Source organism: Schistocerca nitens, chromosome 9 (assembly GCF_023898315.1).
Source record: "Schistocerca nitens isolate TAMUIC-IGC-003100 chromosome 9, iqSchNite1.1, whole genome shotgun sequence".
Lineage (NCBI taxonomy): Eukaryota > Metazoa > Arthropoda > Insecta > Orthoptera > Acrididae > Schistocerca > Schistocerca nitens.
Window position 1 is genome coordinate 516,046,446 of NC_064622.1, and position 6,743 is coordinate 516,053,188.

At 41.8% G+C, this 6,743-nt stretch overlaps 1 non-coding gene across 1 annotated transcript; it reads left to right on the forward strand.

Moving 5' to 3' along the window:
• The first annotated feature begins 4,046 nt into the window (after nucleotides 1–4,046).
• Nucleotides 4,047–4,121, forward strand: Trnas-cga (transfer RNA serine (anticodon CGA)). The gene has a single exon. It is a non-coding gene; the product is annotated as a tRNA-Ser (tRNA).
• Nucleotides 4,122–6,743: the final 2,622 nt, after the last annotated feature.

Here is a 6,743-nt window from a genome sequence, read left to right on the forward strand (position 1 = left end):
ACACAGCATAACAGGCAAGGCGACGAAGTGCTACCAACATACTGTGTACAGGCGTGAAATTGAAAAACCATCCGAACTTTGTTAGACTGTTTTCAGTCATGTGTAACACTATATCAGTGCTGATTAGTGTGTTAAACACAACACGTAAATATAAGATATAAACGGAAGAAGAAACGATAATTAGTATGAACTGTACTAATAAAAATGAATTTCATCTCATCGAGATAACATAACTGTTTTAGTAAGACAAAATAACCTCAGATCGTTACGAATTAGCAAAATATTATGCGCATTCGGCCGCGAAACGGTCTGTGTCAACGTTCAGACCAGTCATACTGGATTACCGTTGCTGACCTACCATGAAAGTGTGCAAATTTAGCAATGCGTGAAGATTCATAACGAAATTCAGTTAAAAATCGTTCAGTGTCACACTTAAGTCAATTCAGTTATTGACAGAAGCGGAAAAAGTAGGCAGTAACAAGTATGAAGTTCTACAAGAGTTACATATTGACATCCACAGGACGCCAGTACAGAATGGAGGTAGCAATAAAACGTATTGGGGGCGCGGGAATTCCTTAAAATAGCTTTACTGATAGTCTAACTGCCTCCTGCGAGTTTAGAACCGAAAACAAACCAGACCTCCCTTGCATTAGCTAATATCTTTTAATACGCTAGCAGACAACCCAGCAAACAGCCCACTATCATTACCCCAGACATGAATAAGCCGGCAATTTCGCAATGAAAATGGGAAAATGATATGGAGTTTCTGTTGCATAGAGCTTTCTGGACTAAAAAACATGAATTTTCTACCTTTATGTCACCGCTTACGTGATAATCATTCGAAATAACAAAATACTGTTATTAGCGAGTAAATTTAGTTCGATAAATCTGCACCACCCCAAGAAATAAAAGGCGACATAGCTGCCAAACGTATTGTACATTGTTATTTCTCCATTAGACTCGCCACAGCCAGATAATGTTCATTAGCCGACGTTTTTTAAGCTAGCTAGCAATGGGAAAGCTCGCACTTCTAAAGCGTGGGATCTGAATTACCACGTGTATAGGCAAATGGATTTTATTTGCATTCCTGTGAACGTTATTTGGATCGAAAGTGAAGCTACGATTAATACGCTGATGTATCGACTGCAACTAGAACATTTCGAATAAAGAGTAGGGAGAATTATTTATGCGGTCCTCATCTTCAGTAACTGTCGTAGCTATTTTCGTTGTTAGGATTTCATCACCTGAATCGGTAAAAATGAAACCCTACTAGTCTCACTTTTTTGACCGTCTATCTGTCTACCTACCCCTTAAAACCCGTTTACCTCGAGTACGGGTAGACATAATAAGCGGAAATGTATCGCATTTCCTGCGCTATACTGTCCCTTGGTTGTGTAAAAAAGTGAGCTTCTGTGTCAACGCAGTCTAAAGATACGGCCGTTTATGTAAAGAAAATTTACGTGAAAGGTCAAAAAATGGCTCTAAGAACTATGCACCAAACTGCTTAGGTCATCAGTTCTCTAAACCTAGAACTACTTAAACCTACCTAACCTAAGGACATCACACACATCCGTGCCCGAGGTAGGATTCCAACCTGCGACTAAATCAGTCGCGTAGTTCGTGACTGAGGGGCCTAGAACCGCTCGGCCACCGCATCCGGCGAAACTCCTTTCACCTCACGTATAATGATAATATATACTGTTTAGTGAGGATAAACTGTATTCGCCAGCAACTCAGATCGTTTGATTACGGAAATTTTATGAAGCTACGTTCAAATTTTGTTCGAAGTCGTCTGTAGTATTCGTCTGCAATGTCGTATTCGACATCCACTTCTGAAGACTCTGGCAGATACTGCAGTACCATAACAAGTAGTTAAGAATATATTGTTATTGGTCCATGCATGAGACTTTATTTCAGTATCAATTTAACGCGCCTAGGTGTTCGTCTATGGCTGAAAATAATGAACAAAAAATAAATAAACAGCAAAACCACTTCGATGTTCAAATCAAATGTAAATCACATGTCACAATTACAACATAATTTCGTTGTTACACTTACATGACTACATCTACAGTATTTCTTTGCAGTACAGACTTACGTGCGTGGGAGAGGGTTCACCGAACCACCTTCGGACTATTTCTCTAGTGTCCCTCTCTTTAACAGCGTGAGGGAAAATGGAGCACGTAAATCTTTTCTTACGCGCCCTGAATTACATTATTACTATGGTCATTTCGTCGTGTGTAAGTTGCCGAGGAAATAATGTTTTGGCATTCAGAACACATGTTGGTGACTGAAATTTCGAGAAAAGATCTCGCGGTAACGAAAGCCGCTTTTGTTTTCATGAATGTCACTCCAACTCGCTTACCAAATCTTGGTCTCTCTCTCCCCCCCCCCCCCCCCCTATTTCGTGACATTACAAATCGTGCTACCGTTCCTTGGCGTTTTTGGCGTGCACCGTCAATCACGTCTGTCAAGGATCCCATTCCGCGCAGGAAATACTATAGCAGTGGACGAACAAACGTAGTGTAGGCAGTGTTTTCAGTAGGCCTGTTGCGTATTCTCAGTGTGCGGCCAATAAAACGCAGTCTTTCGTTTGCTTCCCCACAAAAGTATGTTTACCATCGTTCCATTTTAAGTTTTACTCGGTACTGAGATGAATTGACAGTTTTCGACTTGTGTTTTGTCATGTAACTGAAAGTTAATTATTGTTACTGGACGCAGCTTTCGTGTTTAATGTATTCCTCATTCAACAGAGTACACTCCTAGTACAACACACGTAACTGTGTCAAAGTATTAAATTGTTTCTGATATTATCAAGTTGCAGTGGTCTTCTAAACTTGTCGTTTTGAAACAAAGGAAAATATTACAGCGAAATATGGCATCTAAGAAGCGGACTATCCAAATAAACAAATATTTCCGGTTCATGTCGTTGCAGTGGGTCTACTACACAGTAACGTAAGTTAGGAGCAAAGTCTATTAGTATATCGTTATCAGGAAAACTAGCCCTCATAACGCAAACTGCCACTACAAGAACGAAGGTTTCCAAACATATCAATGAGTAGTCGAGGAAAGTGGACGCATTCTGTCTACTGAATCCCAACGCACGCCACTTACGAGGGAACACGCCAAGAGTCATACCCCGATCTTGCTGAAACTTCGCTCAGTGAAAGAGGGGACAAAATAAGCGAACACGCTTATCTGCATACACTCGACCGCTTCTGAGAAAACGACGGTCAAAGTTTTCAATGCGCTGTTGCTATAATGTAGATACCTCTTAGCGGGTAAGGATTCAACCGAAGCGGTGGCTCAGCGGCTACCATAGCGCCTTCGGAACTTTGCGCTGCGGGTTCGAAACCCGGTTTTTTCTTTTTTCCCCCCCTCACTCTCTGAATTATCTACGAATGTTTATTCCAATTTATATGTTGAAACAATGTTGTCGTTATCCGCAAATTAATTTACTGTGTAATAAAAGAAGTTAAAAAAATAAACGAATGAGAAAATAATGTGAAATATTTGTGAATGTCCTTGCAGCTTCACAGGTTGTAAGAAGGTTCAAAAATATTTCACATTATTTTCGCATTCGTTAATTTTTTTTTTAATTCAGTCATTACACACGAAGTTAATTGACGACTAACGACAACATTATTTCAAAATAAATTGGAGAAAACATTCGTAGATAATTCTGATAGAGAGGAAGGAAAAAAATAATAAAAAGCAATATGGTCTCGAACTCGGGAATCAAAGTTAAGCGGGAACGACGGTTGCCACTGAGCCACTTTGCTTAAGGCAAAGGTCCCGAGTTCGAGTCTCGGTCGGGCACACAGTTTTAATCTGCCAGGAAGTTTCATATCAGCGCACACTCCGCTGCAGAGTGAAAATCTCATTCTGGAAACATCCCCCAGGCTGTGGCTAAGCCATGTCTCCGCAATATCCTTTCTTTCAGGAGTGCTAGTTCTGCAAGGTTCGCAGGAGAGCTTCTGTAAAGTTTGGAAGGTAGGAGACGAGATACTGGCAGAAGTAAAGCTGTGAGTACCGGCCGCGAGTCGTGCTTCGGTAGCTCAGTTGGTAGAGCGCTTGCCCGCGAAAGGCAAAGGTCCCGAGTTCGAATCTCGGTCGGGCACACAGTTTTAATCTGCCAGGAAGTTTCAACATCTATTGTATACAAGAAAACGGTTTATCGCAAACAGTGTTACGAAGACATGACAAATAGCGAAACTGAATCAAAAAGTCGCCAACCGAGGGAAGAACACCAGGCAGAGAAGCACTATCCCTCCTTCTCGATACTCTCAGTGGAAGAGAATCACACATCAGCCAGTACAAGGAAGAGTATGTCACTATACTGTCAGTCGCACAATAGATGGGAGAACGTCTCTGATAGTCGATGATTCATCTTCGTAAGGACAGACAGTATTAAATATCTGAGAGGCATCTTTTTTATAAATGTAGTGACAGTGAACTCGAAAAAATCAATAGTCGTTTGGAGACAACAGAGCATATTTAACTGTCACTCAGCTGCAAACGAACAGGTCACTAGGGGAAATAAGTGTTAAACTACATGAAACTGCCATGCAACTAATTGTGTTCTGTTTATATGAAACACCAGTGCACGTGAGATAATATTAGTTGCACTGAGTCTGAAAGCTGCAAGAACATACTTTGGCACTATGAGACTTCGAAGTGTAAAGAACTGGAATATCCGAAGCAAAGGAAGCACACTTGTAATACATCAGCACTCATAACGTAGCATTTAATAAATACAGTTGAGGTGTAACGTGTAACGAGGATGTTCTAAAGTAGAATGACGCCACACGTACTAAGCGGCAACTACATGGCAGCGACATAATACGAACGATAAAAGCCGCGAATAGACGGGACGGACGAAAAGCGAACGGAAGCCGTCAGTCACAGACCGAAGACCACGGAGGGGATCTGTGAAGCGAGCCTGTAATCAGCCACACCGAACGCACGATTTAGGAACATCATGTTCTACGTTGCATACGGCACTCTCCAGGATAGCGTAGTGGTTAGAACACTACACTTTCGTTCCGAAGGACGACGGTTCAAATCCGCGTTCGGCCATACTTCAGATTTTCCGTCATTTCCCTAAATCGCTCCAGGCAAATGCCGGCATGGTTTCTTTGAAAGGGCACGGCCGACGTCCTTCCCTACCATCCTTCCCTCATCTGAGCTTGTGCTCCGTCTCTGATGACTTCGCTGTTGACGGGACTTTAAGCACTAAGTTCTTCCTTCCTTCCTTTTTTTTTCTCCCTGGAGGATCAGTGTTTGAAAATGGTTTTGTGAGGTCGAAACAAATCATCAGAGATGACCCGCCTACAATTTAGAAATGAGAAGATTAATATCTCCTTTCGAGAGCAACTTTCTGTTTTCGACGAATTTACTCTAGAATGAGTTTTTCACTCTGCAACAGAGTGTGCGTTGATATGAAACTTCCTGGCAGATTAAAACTGTGTGGAAAGTAGGAGACGAGGTACTGGCAGTGTTGAAGCTGTGAGGACGGGTCGTGAGTCGTGCTTGGGTAGCTCAGATGGCAGAACACTTGCTTGCGAAAGGCAAAGTTCCCGAGTTCGATTCTCGGTCCGGCACACAGTTTTAATCTGCCAGGAAGTTTCAAATCTACTCTAGGTTTTTGAGTTATCAGTCTCCATCTCAAACGGGAAGCGCACAAACTTCTCTTCCCAGATTTGATCAACTCCGACGGGGTGAGCAGCGCGCTACTAACACTTCAAGAGATGTAAACAGGCAAACGGAACTCTCAACAGTTTTCGAGAAAACCGAGTCTGAAAATTTTAGGCGTGATTATATACTTTCTATGGTCGCTTGTCTTCAACAGGTCCACGGCCCCTCGTGTAGTAAGAGCGAAACCTTTTTTTTTTTCTATTGCATTCATGGGCAACTTTAACGAGAGATTTATTATGATTGTGCAGATTATCAACACTTAATGGTCTATTTACTATTTCGCCATGCTTTATCCTGAGGAAAGACTTGCAGCGAACCACTGGCACATTTGCATCAGGAGTAAAAAAAAAAAAAAAAATCATTTGATGAGTACGTAAGCTTACGATAGCCTATTCCAAGTCCGGCAAACTCACAACAGTATTATGCAAGACTTTTCTAACCGACGTCTTGAAGCTGCACGTGAGGGTAGAACAATAAATTTCGTTTCCTCTCCGATTCAATGGGAGACAAACGAACCCGTGTTTGCACGACGAAACTTGTCCTGATGGAGAGTGCCTGCGAACAAGCAGTGTTAAGGTAATTCCTCCAAAATGTACACTGCTGGTGGAGACTTGCGACGTTTATTTTTATAGGCAAGTGAAAGAACTTGTAAAAGCCTTACAAAATCGTGCGAACATTATCGAACAAGACACAAAGATAGCGTCTAGAGAAGACTGCATAAAAGTTCAGTCGATCGTACACGATCACTTGCCTGCAACAATATTTCGGTGGTACTCTTCGATATGCGTGCTGTGACACGAAATAATGTGATGAACCGATTATCAATGAAAACCAGGCTTGATTCGCAACAGACACATTGAAAAAGCCATTCACATGCAAAAGCTCGGCGTTGATTCGTATGCGATGCGTGTAGGAATAATTATTGTTGTCCATGTTTGTACGATCAGTATCATGCTGATTCGTTCAGTTGCCAGATGCTCGTCACAAATGTAGGTACCGCGATATAAATTAAACGACTAGACTGATATCATTTAAAGTTCTCGTGT